At 33.5% G+C, this 18,162-nt stretch overlaps 1 pseudogene; it reads right to left on the bottom strand.

Moving 5' to 3' along the window:
- The window catches only part of LOC139900515 (enolase-like), a 77,938-nt pseudogene that overhangs the window by 33,961 nt on the left and 25,815 nt on the right, over window positions 1-18,162 (bottom strand).

Raw genomic sequence — 18,162 nt, forward strand, 5'->3', positions numbered from 1 at the left:
GTGCATTAGTTAAACCAAACGGCATGACCATAAACTCGTAATGACCGTAACGTGTTCTGAAAGCAGTCTTTGGAATATCATCTTCTTTCACCCGCATTTGATGATACCCGAAATGTAAGTCAATCTTTGAATAAACAGACGAGCCTTGTAGTTGATCAAATAAGTCATCGATTCTCGGTAGTGGGTAGCGGTTCTTGATGGTAAGTTTGTTCAACTCTCGGTAGTCGATACACAACCTGAATGTACCATCTTTCTTCTTGACAAACAAAACAGGAGCTCCCCACGGTGATGTGCTTGGTCGAATGAAACCACGCTCTAAAAGTTCTTGTAATTAGCTTTGTAGTTCTTTCATCTCGCTGGGTGCGAGTCTGTAAGGAGCACGAGCTATTGGTGCAGCTCCTGGTACAAGATCTATTTGAAATTCAACGGATCGATGTGGGGGTAATCCCGGTAATTCTTTCGGAAATACATCAGGAAATTCTTTTGCGACGGGAACATCATTGATGCTCTTTTCTTCAGTTTGTACTTTCTCGACGTGTGCTAGAACAACATAGCAACCTTTTCTTATTAGTTTTTGTGCCTTCAAATTACTAATAAGATGTAGCTTCGTGTTGCCCTTTTCTCCGTACACCATTAAGGGTTTTCCTTTTTCTCGTATAATGCGAATTGCATTTTTGTAACAAACGATCTCCGCTTTCACTTCTTTCAACCAGTCCATACCGATTATCACATCAAAACTCCCTAACTCTACTGGTATCAAATCAATCTTAAATGTTTCGCTAACCAGTTTAATTTCTCGATTCCGACATATATTATCTGCTGAAATTAATTTACCATTTGCTAATTCGAGTAAAAATTTACTATCCAAAGGCGTCAATGGACAACTTAATTTAGTACAAAAATCTCTACTCATATAGCTTCTATCCGCACCCGAATCAAATAAAACGTAAGCAGATTTATTGTCAATAAGAAACGTACCCGTAACAAGCTCCGGGTCTTCCTGTGCCTCTGCCGCATTAATATTGAAAACTCTTCCACGGCCTTGTCCATTCGTGTTCTCCTGGTTCGGGCAATTTCTAATAATGTGGCTCGGTTTTCCACATTTATAACAAACTACATTGGCATAACTTGCTCCGACACTACTTGCTCCGCCATTACTCGTTCCGACACCATTTGTTCCTTTCGTTCTATTAACCCCTGGTCCGTAGACCTCACACATCGCCGCGCTATGACCATTTCTTTTACACTTGTTGCAAAATTTGGTGCAGAACCCCGAGTGATTCTTTTCACACCTTTGGCATAGCTGCTTCTGATTGTTGTTGTTGTTGCGGTTATTATTGTTGTTGGGATGATTGTTGTAGTTGCTGTTGTTGTTGTTGTTGTTGTTGTTGGGCCGTTTGTTGTAGTTGCGATTGATGTTGCGATTGTTGGGATAATTGTTGCGATTATTGTTGTAATTGCTGTTGTTGTTGTATTGGTGATTCTTATCACCGTTTTCCTCCCACTTTCTTTTGACTTGCTTCACATTGGCCTCTTCAGCAGTCTGTTCTTTAATTCTTTCTTCAATTTGGTTCACGAGTTTGTGAGCCATTCTACATGCCTGTTGTATGGAGGCGGGCTCGTGTGAACTTATATCTTCTTGGATTCTTTCCGGTAATCCTTTCACAAACGCGTCGATCTTCTCTTCCTCATCTTCGAATGCTCCCGGACACAATAGGCACAATTCTGTGAATCGTCTTTCGTACGTGGTAATATCAAATCCTTGGGTTCGTAACCCTCTAAGTTCTGTCTTGAGCTTATTGACCTCGGTTCTGGGACGGTACTTCTCGTTCATCAAGTGCTTGAATGCTGACCACGGTAGTGCGTACGCATCGTCTTGTCCCACTTGCTCTAGATAGGTATTCCACCATGTTAATGCAGAACCTGTAAAGGTATGCGTAGCGTACTTTACTTTGTCCTCTTCAGTACACTTACTTATGGCAAACACCGATTCGACCTTCTCGGTCCACCGTTTCAATCCGATCGGTCCTTCGGTTCCATCAAATTCTAAAGGTTTGCAGGCAGTGAATTCTTTGTAGGTGCATCCTACACGATTTCCTGTACTGCTAGATCCAAGGTTATTGTTGGTATGTAGCGCAGCCTGTACTGCGGCTATGTTTGAAGCTAGAAAAGTACGGAATTCCTCTTCATTCATATTCACGGTGTGTCGAGTAGTCGGTGCCATTTCCTTCAAAATAGTTAAATGGAACAAGTTAATCATACAGAATTTTAAGAGTAGTTAATAGTATTTCGTAGCATAATATGAACTCATTTATAAAAGCTTTTTCTTCATATTAGCGTTTTATAAGTTTAAATTCGGGTAGTACCTACCCGTTAAGTTCATACTTAGTAGCTAATATACAATTCAACTACTACAATTCTATATGAAAAACTGATTATAATAATATTTCGCGTTCAAACTTTTATACAATATTTTACAAACTTACAATACCGCTTATTTTACATAAAGCATGAAATATAGCACACAATAACTTTGATACAAGATAGTTGTGAAGATAATTCTAGCTAGTACACAAGTCGTTCAGCAAAGGCAATAAAGACACGTAATTCATACGTCCAGAAACAAGTCATGCATTCTGGTTTTACTAGGACTACTTCCCATCCTTGGTCTTGTGCAACATAACCGTTATGGCCGTTGATAAGACAGCGTGTTGTAACGTCGTCAAAGGGACGAGGGTTACGTAATGTCCAACAGTCCCGTAATAATCTAAAAACCTCATTTCTTACCCCAATTACCGACTCCGTCACTTGTGGAAACGTTTTGTTTAATAGTTGTAGCCCGATGTTCTTGTTCTCACTTTGGTGAGAAGCGAACATTACTAATCCGTAAGCATAACATGCTTCTTTATGTTGCATGTTAGCCGCTTTTTCTAAATCACGAAGTCCAATATTCGGATATATTGAGTCAAAATAATTTCTTAACCCGTTGCGTAAAATAGCATTTGGGTTCCCTGCAATATATGCGTCAAAGTAAACACATCGTAACTTATGGGTTTCCCAATGTGATATCCCCCATCTTTCAAACGAAAGTCTCTTATAAACCAAGACATTCTTGGAACGTTCTTCGAATGTCTTGCAAACTGATCTCGCCTTAAATAGTTGTGCCGAAGAATTCTGGCCGACTCTAGACAAGATTTCATCAATCATGTCTCCGGGTAGGTCTCTTAAAATATTGGGTTGTCTATCCATTTTGTGTTTTTAAACTGTAAAATAGACAAGAGTTAGATTCATAAAAAAATACTTATTAATACAAGCAATTTTTACATATATCATAAAGCATAAGAACACTATATTACATATATTACACCACACGAATACAACTATCTTATTCCGACTCGCTCGTTTCTTCTTCTTCGGTTTTGGTTCGTTTTGCCAAGTTTCTAGGGATATATGATGTTCCCCTAATACGAGCCGTCGTTGTCCACATTGGTTTAGAAAAACCTGGTGGTTTAGAGGTTCCCGGGTCATTGTTACAACTTAAGGACTTCGGGCGTTGACGATACATATAAAGTTCATCGGGGTTGGAATTAGATTTCTCTATTTTTATGCCCTTTCCCTTATTATTTTCTTTTGCCTTTTTAAATTCAGTTGGGGTAATTTCTATAACATCATCGGAATTCTCGTCGGAATCCGATTCATCGGAGAATTGGTAATCCTCCCAATATTTTGCTTCCTTGGCGGAAACACCATTGACCATAATTAACCTTGGTCGGTTGGTTGAGGATTTTCTTTTACTTAACCGTTTTATTATTTCCCCCACCGGTTCTATTTCTTCATCCGGTTCCGATTCTTCTTCCGGTTCCGATTCTTCTTCCGGTTCCGACTCTTCTTCCGGTTCCTCTTCGGGAACTTGTGAATCAGTCCACGAATCATTCCAATTTACATTTGACTCTTCATTATTATTAGGTGAGTCAATGGGACTTGTTCTAGAGGTAGACATCTATCACATAATATCAAACGCGTTAAGAGATTAATATATCACATAATATTCACATGTTAAAAATATATAGTTTCCAACAAAATTTGTTAAGCAATCATTTTTCAAGTAAACACGGTCAAAGTCCAGACTCACTAATGCATCCTAACAAACTCGATAAGACACACTAATGTAAAATTCTAGTTCTCTAAGACCAACGCTCGGATACCAACTGAAATGTCCCGTTCTTATTGATTAAAAACGTTCCATATTAATTGATTTCGTTGCGAGGTTTTGACCTCTATATGAGACATTTTTCAAAGACTGCATTCATTTTTAAAACAAACCATAACCTTTATTTCATAAATAAAGGTTTAAAAAGCTTTGCGTCGATTATCAAATAATGATAATCTAAAATATCATGTTTACACACGACCATTACATAATGGTTTACAATACAAATATGTTACATCGAAATCAGTTTCTTGAATGCAGTTTTTACACAATATCATACAAACATGGACTCCAAATCTTTTCCTTATTTTAGTATGCAACAGCGGAAGCTCTTAATATTCACCTGAGAATAAACATGCTTTAAACGTCAACAAAAATGTTGGTGAGTTATAGGTTTAACCTATATATATCAAATCGTAACAATAGACCACAAGATTCATATTTCAATACACATCCCATACATAGAGATAAAAATCATTCATATGGTGAACACCTGGTAACCGACATTAACAAGATGCATATATAAGAATATCCCCATCATTCCGGGACACCCTTCGGATATGATATAAATTTCGAAGTACTAAAGCATCCGGTACTTTGGATGGGGTTTGTTAGGCCCAATAGATCTATCTTTAGGATTCGCGTCAATTAGGGTGTCTGTTCCCTAATTCTTAGATTACCAGACTTAATAAAAAGGGGCATATTTGATTTCGATAATTCAACCATAGAATGTAGTTTCACGTACTTGTGTCTATTTTGTAAATCATTTATAAAACCTGCATGTATTCTCATCCCAAAAATATTAGATTTTAAAAGTGGGACTATAACTCACTTTCACAGATTTTTACTTCGTCGGGAAGTAAGACTTGGCCACTGGTTGATTCACGAACCTATAACAATATATACATATATATCAAAGTATGTTCAAAATATATTTACAACACTTTTAATATATTTTGATGTTTTAAGTTTATTAAGTCAGCTGTCCTCGTTAGTAACCTACAACTAGTTGTCCACAGTTAGATGTACAGAAATAAATCGATAAATATTATCTTGAATCAATCCACGACCCAGTGTATATGTATCTCAGTATTGATCACAACTCAAACTATATATATTTTGGAATCAACCTCAACCCTGTATAGCTAACTCCAACATTCACATATAGAGTGTCTATGGTTGTTCCGAAATATATATAGATGTGTCGACATGATAGGTCGAAACATTGTATACGTGTCTATGGTATCTCAAGATTACATAATATACAATACAAGTTGATTAAGTTATGGTTGGAATAGATTTGTTACCAATTTTCACGTAGCTAAAATGAGAAAAATTATCCAATCTTGTTTTACCCATAACTTCTTCATTTTAAATCCGTTTTGAGTGAATCAAATTGATATGGTTTCATATTGAACTCTATTTTATGAATCTAAACAGAAAAGTATAGGTTTATAGTCGGAAAAATAAGTTACAAGTAAAGGTAGTCATTTCAGTCGAAAGAACGACGTCTAGATGACCATTTTAGAAAACATACTTCCACTTTGAGTTTAATCATAATTTTTGGATATAGTTTCATGTTCATAATAAAAATCATTTTCTCAGAATAACAACTTTAAAATCAAAGTTTATCATAGTTTTTAATTAACTAACCCAAAACAGCCCGCGGTGTTACTACGACGGCGTAAATCCGGTTTTACGGTGTTTTTCGTGTTTCCATGTTTTAAATCATTAAGTTAGCATATCATATAGATATAGAACATGTGTTTAGTTGATTTTAAAAGTCAAGTTAGAAGGATTAACTTTTGTTTGCGAACAAGTTTAGAATTAACTAAACTATGTTCTAGTGATTACAAGTTTAAACCTTCGAATAAGATAGCTTTATATGTATGAATCGAATGATGTTATGAACATCATTACTACCTTAAGTTCCTTGGATAAACCTACTGGAAAAGAGAAAAATGGATCTAGCTTCAATGGATCCTTGGATGGCTCGAAGTTCTTGAAGCAGAATCATGACACGAAAACAAGTTCAAGTAAGATCATCACTTGAAATAAGATTGTTATAGTTATAGAAATTGAACCAAAGTTTGAATATGATTATTACCTTGTATTAGAATGATAACCTACTGTAAGAAACAAAGATTTCTTGAGGTTGGATGATCACCTTACAAGATTGGAAGTGAGCTAGCAAACTTGAAAGTATTCTTGATTTTATGAAACTAGAACTTTTGGAATTTATGAAGAACACTTAGAACTTGAAGATAGAACTTGAGAGAGATCAATTAGATGAAGAAAATTGAAGAATGAAAGTGTTTGTAGGTGTTTTTGGTCGTTGGTGTATGGATTAGATATAAAGGATATGTAATTTTGTTTTCATGTAAATAAGTCATGAATGATTACTCATATTTTTGTAATTTTATGAGATATTTCATGCTAGTTGCCAAATGATGGTTCCCACATGTTTTAGGTGACTCACATGGGCTGCTAAGAGCTGATCATTGGAGTGTATATACCAATAGTACATACATCTAAAAGCTGTGTATTGTACGAGTACGAATACGGGTGCATACGAGTAGAATTGTTGATGAAACTGAACGAGGATGTAATTGTAAGCATTTTTGTTAAGTAGAAGTATTTTGATAAGTGTATTGAAGTCTTTCAAAAGTGTATAAATACATATTAAAACACTACATGTATATACATTTTAACTGAGTCGTTAAGTCATCGTTAGTCGTTACATGTAAGTGTTGTTTTGAAACCTTTAGGTTAACGATCTTGTTAAATGTTGTTAACCCAATGTTTATAATATCAAATGAGATTTTAAATTATTATATTATCATGATATTATCATGTATTAATATCTCTTAATATGATATATATACATTAAATGTCTTTACAACGATAATCGTTACATATATGTCTCGTTTAAAAATCATTAAGTTAGTAGTCTTGTTTTTACATATGTAGTTCATTGTTAATATACTTAATGATATGTTTACTTATCATAGTATCATGTTAACTATATATATATCCATTATATGTCATCATATAGTTTTTACAAGTTTTAACGTTCGTGAATCACCGGTCAACTTGGGTGGTCAATTGTCTATATGAAACATATTTCAATTAATCAAGTCTTAACAAGTTTGATTGCTTAACATGTTGGAAACATTTAATCATGTAAATATCAATCTCAATTAATATATATAAACATGGAAAAGTTCGGGTCACTACAAATATAATGACACAGTATATTAAGAATAGTATCACCCAAGGTAATAGTAGAAGTAATCAGATTCTTCTGGTGGAAGATTAAAAAGAAGGATGACATAAATGATAATTAGGAAAATATCAAGGATTAGAACTGGATGAAGCATTTTCACAATCTTTTAGAAGTAAGAATTAAGAATGAAAGTATAGGAATGATGAAAATAATGGAAGGGAAGAAGTTCATTTATAGTGGAAATACCAGACAAAGCAATCGAGACAGATGATCGCATTTAATTAAAGAGATCTTAATTTTCATAAATCCCGAAGAATCAGATCTTATCGATTTCCAAGATTTTCTTTAAATTCCTTAGATTCCGGAAATTAACCGTGACTACGTCGCCGGTTAAGACGAATTGACATTTACTCATTTCATTCTTTTATGATAGCTTCACTCGTACTCTCCGAGTAATCGAATTATCTTATCCATATTACCCAACAGTAATAAAACCCTATTTATCAACTCATATGTGTCATGCAAACATACTTATTGTCATCCATGACCATTCCAATCAAATTTTGGGACGAAATTTCTTTAACGAGTAGGTACTATGACGACCGGGGAATTTTCGACCAAAATTTAAACTTAATCTTATTATGATTCCGACACAATAAGCAAAGTATGTAATGTTGAGTCTCAAAATTTTTGAACTATTTTTGTGCATTCATTTGACTTCGACCATTTCCGACGATTCACGAACAACTAATTGTAAATAGATATATGTATTTTTAAATATATATATATATATATATATATACATAAATATTTATACATATAATAAATTGAAATATTATTTGAAATGATATATGATTTATTTGTTGGAAATAAAAATGTAAAATAATATGTCATGTAATAAAAACTATTACTATAAATATATAGATATATGTGTATAAATATTACTTGTAAATATATAAATTATATTAAATCTATTTGTTTAAGAATACATAATATATTCATTTTAGTAGATAAATTTACTATTTAAATCTGTTCCTATATAGAAATAAAATATATTAAAAATAAATGATTTTGAACATAAATAGTGAACAATTGTAATACTTGGTTGACATTTTGCTAGTGTTCATATTGATCTAATACGAGCTTATGAAGATTTAAAATAAAAATGGAACTGTAAATCGATTACGAAGATTTTGGATTTGGTAAAAATATTTTTACCTTTCTAGATTAAATTTTAGTACTCCGTACATAGCATTTGAAACAGAAAATAAATAATTAAATAATCTTTTTGATCAAGTTTCAAACAGGTAATGACCTAAATAAATAAATGGACTTAAATTGAAAATTTGGGAGTTCTATGAACACTTTTATATATTATCTGTTTAGCAATGGACACGATAACACTCCGGGAGAAAACTGCATGTAGAATTACCCGGCCTTTGAACTGTATATTACTAACTCCCTTTCTATTCTCCATGTGATTTCAAAAAGTAGTTTTATTATTATTAATTAGTTGTTATTAATATGCATCTTACACATACAGAGGGAGATAAACCGAACCACCTACACCACCCAAGCTCATCGCCACCACCCTCTACCATTTGCTATCTCTCTCCCTCTCTTCTTTAATCACTCTCGTGAAACACCATGAATCACCAACCGTCACCTTCATTTTATCATCACCTTTTGTTACTACTACTTCGTTGGAGAATCACCTCACAACCATCTCCACCATCTTCTCCACCATCACAACTATTATCACCGGCCACCTTCATGGTCTTATCACCCACCGCCGGCACCCTATACAAACTCTCACAATCGAGTTAGTATTATTTTTTTTCTTTTCTGTCTTCTTATTTTTTTTCTTTCTTCTTCTTCATGTTTGTAAATCGATTGTAAGACAACCACCTTGGAAACATTACAACCGCTGCATAGTTTTTGCTGTCCGAACACCAAAACAATCTACCACCATATTTTTTTTTCCTTTCGCGATGAATACCGCAGCCACTGTTGCATATTTAAATTTTTTTTTTGTTTTCAAACTATGATATTGATAATGATAGTGGATAGTGATTTCAATAATGAGGGACGAACGAGATCGAGATTACGTTAATGATGGTGATCGTGCTTTTTTTTATGATATGATGCTACGATATATTTTTTTTTTAATTCTTTGAACCTTATTAGCCATTACAACTCCATGCTATTATTCACTAGAGGACTACAGCTATTATCTTCTGTTTCTATTTTTAAAACGATAGATGATGATGATTAATGGCGAAGAAGATGATAAGGCAAGGAAAAATGGTGAATAGTTCTGGGTCTCTTGTTTTTGAAGAAGATAAAAATAGTAAAGGTTAAATAAATAATAGGTTTGATATAATTCAGAAAGAACAAGACAGAGCAAACGGTTAGGAGGTGAGTTGATGAGTGAGAGGTCCTAGGTTCGAAACTTGGCCACGACATTTATTTTCTTTTTAGTAATAAAAGGTTGATGTTGGGCTATGTTCCATTGTGTGATTGGGCCGAGGTCTATCGTAAAATTCCTGCTGGGCCAAAGTCTTATACGTTATGGTTGGGCCGAGAAGTTGTATCATTATTTTCTTTGTCGATTAAAGCTAATGGAGAAGAAATAACAGATATATTAGATATATAGACTTGAGCTGAGTTATAAAAAAAAAAAAAAAAAAAAAACAAAAGCATAGAAGTGGTTAAGGGATGGTTTGGGTTAGCGGGAGGTCGCGGGTTCGAGTCCTGTCTGAGGCATTTATTTTTAGAAAAACCTTGAGGTAGTTTCTTGTTCTTTTAAAAATCATTATTATTATTGTTATTTTTATGTTATTAATATTACTGATTACTATTATTATTATTTGTTATTATTGTTAGTATTATTATTATTATTAGTGTTATTACTTATGATAAACTTTATTATTATTAATCATTGTTATTATTACTAAAATTACAATTATTATCATTATTAGTAATATCACTAAATATTATTATTATTATTATTATCGTTATTATTGATTTTATAAGACTACTACTAATATAAGTATTACTATTATTAATTTTAGGATTAGGATTATTATTATTGTTATTATAAAAACCATACAAATTATTATTATTTTTCACTAATATTAGTATTAATATCATTTTTGTAATTATTAGTTTTACTATTACTATTATTAACATAAGTATTGATTTTAACGAATATAGTTATTATTATTAGTATTATCGATATTAAGAAATTTATTATTATTAGTAAATCATTATTATCAAAACTACCATTTTTGTTACAGATAAATATTTTGTACCTAAAAATATACTTAATACATATATCATAATTATATTAATAGTTTATATACCTACATAATAACAATATTTAAATAAATACTTATATATAACAAACTAATCATATTTTTATATAATACTAACTATATATATATATATATATATATATATATATATATATATATATATATATATATATATATATATATATATATATATATATATATATATATATATATATATATATATATATATATATATATATATATATATTAATATAACTAAGTAGATAGATATTAAACATTTTAAATATATACACAAACTAAATAAGTATAATATATAATTTAAGAAATAATATATAAACTTGTTCGATTACGATTACACATTTTAATTTATATACAAATGATATAGGTTCGTGAATCCGAGGCCAACCCTGCATTGTTTAATGTCGTAATATGTATTTTTACTACAAAATACAGTATGGTGAGTTCATTTGATTCCCTTTTACTCTTTACATTTTTGGGACTGAGAATACATGCGCTACTTTTACAACTGCTTTATTAAATGCTTTTGAAATACATTTTGAACTGCGAATACATGAAATGCTTTTATAAATGTTTGACGAGATAGACACAAGCAAAACATTCCTCGAATGAATTATGTGGACGTGATAATTGCCACCATTGAATTATGTGGACGTGATAATTGCCACAATTGATATGAATATTTTTCCCCTGATTATTATTGCTTGGTAACCTAAGAATTAGGGAACATCACTAATTTTGAGAATTATTGCACGCTTAATTGACGCGAATCCTAAAGGTAGCTACCGGATTTAACACCCCCACCCAGAATGTTCACTAGACAGAAGGGCTAGTGGGCGTGGTGTTTAGTACTTCGAAGTTTATAAGATTATTATACAGACGAGATGTTCTGTTTTGGGGATATTATTATGCTTATTATATGTTAAGGTCGGTTACCAAGTCAAGCTATGAAAGCAATGAAAAGTGAATGTTATGTATCGAGAGAATGATTTTATACACAGGTTATGTGTATGTTATTTTTGTGCACAAGATATGTGTACGGTTACTAAGATTTATGAAAGATGATTTCGTACATGAGAAAGGTGTAATGTATTTAAAAGATATCGCATGTACATTACAGGTGGGTATAGGATTCGGGCCCATTTGTATCATGCAGGATTTAAATCTTGTGGTCTATCAAAATGATGAATTTTATTGTTTTATGATAAACCTATGAACTCACCAACCTTTTGGTTGACACTTGAAAGCATGTTTATTCTCAGGTACGAAAGAAATCTTCCGCCGTGCATTTGCTCATATTAGAGATATTACTTGGAGTCATTCATGACATATTTCAAAAGACGTTGCATTCGAGTCGTCGAGTTCATCAAGATTATTATTAAGTCAATTATAGTTGGAGGTATTATGAAATAGTATGCTTGCCGTCAACTTTCGATGTTAAGAAAGTTTGTCTTTTAAAAACGAATGCAATGTTTGTAAAATGTATCATATAGAGGTCAATTACCTCGCAATGTAATTAACTATTGTGAATCGTTTATATTGTATATGAACGGGGCATTTCAGGTGTCATTAATGAAAGTTATCATGTTGGCGTATGTAGATATGACTGAAATCCGATCTGAAGAAGAGTCCGGCTCCCCTTGATCTGGTTCGGTTGGAGAGTGTGAGTTATTCAGAATGTCTTCATGTTGCTCTTCCTCATCATTATCGGTTTAATGTTCTTCTGAGGATTTGTCTAATGAACGGGCTTCTTCAGCATTTTGGTTCTTTACTTTGACACTTGCAGGGTCAATTTATATATCTTTAACCCTAACCCTATCAGTTTTCTTCTTGAAACGAATGATTAAACTGTGATCTTTCGTCTCAAGCCTCATTAATTCTTCAAGACGCTTAATGCTTAGAGAGGGTATTATCGCAGCTTCTTTTATGTCTTACATTTCCTCTTCCTCTTCAGGTTCTTCATCTTCCTCTATTTCTTCATTGGGATCCTCTGCTTCCATTTATGGGTCGTCTGTAGACTGTGATTCAACACCCATCTCGATATCATCGGCTGGTGGTAAAGACTTGTCATCGGAAGTTATCCATCTAGTGGAAATAGCAAACATCTCTGGCTGTCCAGAAATATCTGTAAGTCGGTCAATTTTGAAGGTAACGCTCGCCCCATGTGATCGCAAGATCAAGGTTTGATTGTACACATCAATGACAGTCCTAGCCGTATTCATGAAAGGTCTTCCTAAGACTATTGGTGTGTGTAGGTCTTCCTTAATGTCCATCACTACGAAATTTGTAGGATACAAGAATTTGTCGACTTTCACCAAGACGTTCTCAACTATGCCCTTAGGATATCGAATTGTGTGATAGGAAAGTTGGATTGTCTTTTTAGTTGGTGACAAGTCTCCTAATTCTAATCTCTTATAGAGCGAGTAGGGATTAGGTTGATACTTGCTCCTAAATATGCGAGCGCATGAATGGTTCCAGATTGATATATCGAACACGGGAAAATGAATTGGCCCGTGTCTCCTAGCTTTTGCGGTAGAAAGTTTCTGAGTAATGCCGAGCATTCTTCACTCAGTGGAATTTTGTTAGAATCTGGTATCCTCTCCTTAGTAGAGAGAAGCCTTCGGATGTATCTCTTCTGGTTGGGAACTTTTGACATGGTGTCCAGGAATCTTCCATCGAGTTTGAAGGAATCAAGCTGGGATGGTTCCTCCTGTAGCCTTCCAGGGTAGGGTACACGAACTGGAGTTGCAGTGGGCAGCTTTTGAGTATATGTCGATTTGTTCTTGAGCATAGCTGACTTTCTCCGTGGTTCTTCCTCTGGGTTTACGGAATCTATTTGTTTAGCTTCCTCTATGTGGAGATTTTGGATAGTATTACTAGGTAACCTTCCTTGTGGTCGGGTTTCAAGGCGTTGTGATAACTGTCCGAGCTGCGTTTCTAGACTTTTGAGTAGAGCCAATTGATTTCTCATTAGTATCTCCGTCTGGTCTTGTCTGGATGCAGTTCTCTGATTTAGCTGTTGTTGTCCTTGAATGAACTGAGTGAACTGATCATCAGCTCCGAGAGTGGGGTTGGTTACTTTTGTAATTTGGTTGGTTGGGGAATTTTCCTTGACTGGGGACCAGTGAATGGAAGTGGTTGATCGTAGGGCAATTGAGATTGTTGGGATGGATAAGGTGGGTAGCAATAGCAAAAAGGCTGGTTGCTTCATTGAAATTGGTTAACCCTAGGTTGTTGATTGAATTCGAGATTTGGTTGACGAGCTGGGTATTGGACGTAACAGACTGAACCGTCAGGGTTCTCGTACTCAACTTAATATTCTTCAGTTGGTTATGGGTTGGTACAATTAACACAGGCCTGATGGCCTCCATTTGATTGTTAAGTGCAGAGAGTGGGGCAGATGATGAAGTTGTTTCACCACTGTTCCAGTCACGATGATGCATTGTCATGTTCTCGAGCAATTCCCATGCTTCGTCTGTTTGGTTCATTAGATTTCCTTAAGCTGCTACATCGATCTTCATCCTATGATTTACCTTAAGACCATTGTAGAAGGTGCAGATTTGAGCCGACCGTTCTAACTGGTGATTAGGGCACTTCTTCAGCAGGGTTTTGAATCGCTCCCATGCAGTGTAAAGAGATTCATCATAACTTTGTTTGAAGTTAATGATGTCATTCTTTAGTTTGGTTTGTTTAGAAGGGGGAAAATATTTGGCTAGGAATTTTGTAAACATCTCCATCCATGACGTGATGGAATCTTTTTTCAGTCCTTCGAACCATATTTACGCATGATGAGTGAGAGAATAGGGAAACAAGTATAGCCGAACTATATCTTTTCCTATCCCTGGCTGTTTGTAGGAGTTCAAAAGAGATATGAATTTATCAAGGTGAGAGTTAGGATCGTCATTCGGTAGTCCATGAAACTGACAACTATTTTGAATGAGATGTATGATGTGATGTTTTAACTCGAACGAGTGTTCTTGGATCTCTGGGAATCTGATCGGTCCTCCTCGACCTTCAATCGAGGGTTTGGTGTTTTCTGCTAAAGTAACATGTAACGCCATTTGATTTCTGATTCGTGATTCCTTGCATGCTTTAGAGATTATTGCATCTGGATCAGGTACGAATAACAATTACCCTGGTCTAGATCGAGTTTGGGTCATACACCGTGTAACGACCCAGATTTTTCCGATCGTATTATACTTATGAGATTAATATTTACATAAATTAAACCTTACCAACATGATAAGCTATTTAAATTGTTGAGACTTATGTTTTTGAAAAGAGTTTTACACAACGTTTGACCGTCCAATTTGACCGATGATATCACGAACTATATAACATACGATAATTATACGTTTGTGTATATATATGTATTTATATATATTTAACATGATCTAAGGATGGTTTAATATCTCATTGTGTACTAATAACAATGAGTTATAAGTATATTTTGAAACTACTAACTTAAGTTTTCAAAACGATAACTATACGTAACGTTCTTTGACATAAATACTTAAAACTTATCATGCTTATACATGTATTGTATAGATATGTATTTAATCACTTTTAAAGGACTTATATACATAAAACAAAATAAGTATATTTACAAAAGATAGCTATTTTTGAATCCTCGTTCCGTTTTCTCAAGATTTCTATACGTACATCTAGGGTATATGTACCCGTATCATACCCAGCTTCTATACGTATTTACTATTAGTATATACACATCAAATCAACATCCTAATCAATACCTAATCAGCTTTGTTCATGCCCTCAAGGAAAGGTAACTACTTTTGTAAGTTAGTATGAAAATTTTACAAAATAACAAACTAGAATTTTTGTCCATGTCTCCCCATTTACACGTTTTATATGGCCACCATGTACCTCATTTTTAGCTCAATTTTCTACCTCCATTTCCTAGCTAAACACACACACTCTCATAAGGCTTAAACCCCTTAATCATCTCAGCAAATAACCATGAAGATCTAGCTTCAAAAACAACACTTAATCATCATAAGAAATTCCTTACAAGAACACTTCAATAATCCTTCCAAGAATACAAGTTTACTTCCAACCCTTCAATCCAACTCCACCACTCTTTTGGTTCTAGGATTTTTCTCATCTCTTATAGTAACTTTGTCCAAGTAACTTGAGATAGTAACCTTGTTCATAACCTTATTCGATTCATATTCATATAGCTATCTTATTTTGTGTTGTAAAATTTTAACAACAAGAACATAGCTTGAATGATTTCAAACTTGTTTGCAAATTAAAAAGATCCTTCTAACTTAACTTTTAAAATACTTCAAGACCTGTAATATATCATAATGATATGCTAACTTAACAAGATATAACTTTGTTTTACAAAGAACACCTTAAAAACTGAATCTACGTCGTCGGAGTGCAACCGGGGGCTGTTTTGGGTTGGATAATTAAAAACTATCTTGAACTTTGAATTGGAAGTTTATGTTCTGGAAAAATGATATTTCTTATGAATATGTTAACACATAAAAATTTCATGGTTTAACTCAAAGTGTAAGTATTTTTAGAAAAATGATCATTAAATGTTGTTTTTATGATGGAAAATGATCACTTTCATAAGTTTCACCAAAGTTTGACCTATAACCTGTGATTTCGAATACAACCTAAGGTATTTTCAGTTCATATTCTTAAAATTTGATTCGATCCAAGGAAGTGGCAAGTTGAACCAACAAAAACGGAGTTGTAATGAGGAAACTACGACTAAAACAAGATCGGGTATCCGAAGCTAGTTTAGCTACGAAAATATTTGGAGAAAAATTAAATTAATCATATATTTTCTAATTAATATGATATTTCATATATATTTACTTATGATTTGATTTTACATATTTCAGGACCAACCGTAAACAACACGAGAAGATTAATCATAAGACCTCATGATTGTACGCAACACGTCATTTGACAACACGGTACTTTATGTACGCAACACGTCACTTGACAACATGGTACCATGGGTCAAGATTAATTCTGATCAATACGAATACGATGGGGTCTTTATTTATTTTATTTAAGCAACTAATTGTGGACCACTAACATTGGACTGCTAACTACGGACTAAGAAAATAATAAAAGTATTAAAAGTATATATATATATATATATATATATATATATATATATATATATATATATATATAACGATTACTTAAAAAGAAAATATGTTGATATATTATATATGGTTAGGTTCGTGATATCTATCGGAGACCAAGTCGTGATAAATACCTTCAAGGCAAAAGTGAGTATATAGTCCCACTTTTAAACTCTAAATATTTCGGGATGAGAATACATGCATTTTATGATTTACGTTATGGACACAAGTGATTAAAAATATATATTGTACGTTGAGTTGTACCACTAGCATACTTCCCTGTAACTTGGTAACTATTATTTACATGAGGTATTGTAAACGCGAATCCTGTTGATAGATCTATCGGGCCTGACAACCCCAACCGGACTGGACGACCAGTATTCAACGGTTGCACAGTACTTCGTTTCGGTGACTACACTTGGTACGGTGTAGTAAGATTTCATAATAAAGGGAATATGCGACGTTGATTAAATGTTAAGTATGGTTATCAAGTGCTCAACAACTTAGAATATTTTTATTAAAACGTTTATATATTAAATCTTGTGGTCTATATTTATAACGCTGACAGCATTAAACCTATATCTCACCAACTTTATGTTGACGTTTTAAGCATGTTTATTCTCAGGTGATAACTAAAAGCTTCCGCTGCAGCATGTTGAATTTAAGCAAGATCTTGAGTATGCATATTTGTGTCAAAAATAAAACTGCATATCGAAGGATTTGTAATGTAAAATATGTTGGAAGTCGTATTGTTATTATCACATGTAAAGTTTGTAAGTTTAAGATTATCTCTAAACGATAATCATTATTAAGTTGTTTAAACCTTGTATTTGTAATAAAAGCTATGGTTTGTATTGTAAAAATGAATGCAGTTTTTGAAAAATGTCGCATATAGAGGTCAATACCTCGCGATGAAATCATATGTTATTGCATTCGTCCTTATGGTTAAGGTCGGGTTATGACATGTGGTATCAGAGCGTTGGTCTTAGAGAACCAGAAAATTTGCATTAGTGTGTCTTATCGAGTTTGTTAGGATGCATTAGTGAGTCTGGACTTTGACCGTGTTTGATTTCGAAAAATATTGCTTATCATTGTTGGTTAAAAATTAATATGTAAATATTATGTGATACTAATTTACTAGTTGTTATGTGATAGATGTCTGGCTTAGAACTTATTATCACATTCAGCGACTCCGAACCAGAATCTTCAGATGGTGTTCCAGTCATTAACCTATCCGATGATGAAAACGACACCTTTGGGGAA

The sequence above is a fragment of the Rutidosis leptorrhynchoides genome, chromosome 3 (genome assembly GCF_046630445.1).
Source record: "Rutidosis leptorrhynchoides isolate AG116_Rl617_1_P2 chromosome 3, CSIRO_AGI_Rlap_v1, whole genome shotgun sequence".
NCBI classification, from domain to species: Eukaryota; Viridiplantae; Streptophyta; class Magnoliopsida; order Asterales; family Asteraceae; genus Rutidosis; species Rutidosis leptorrhynchoides.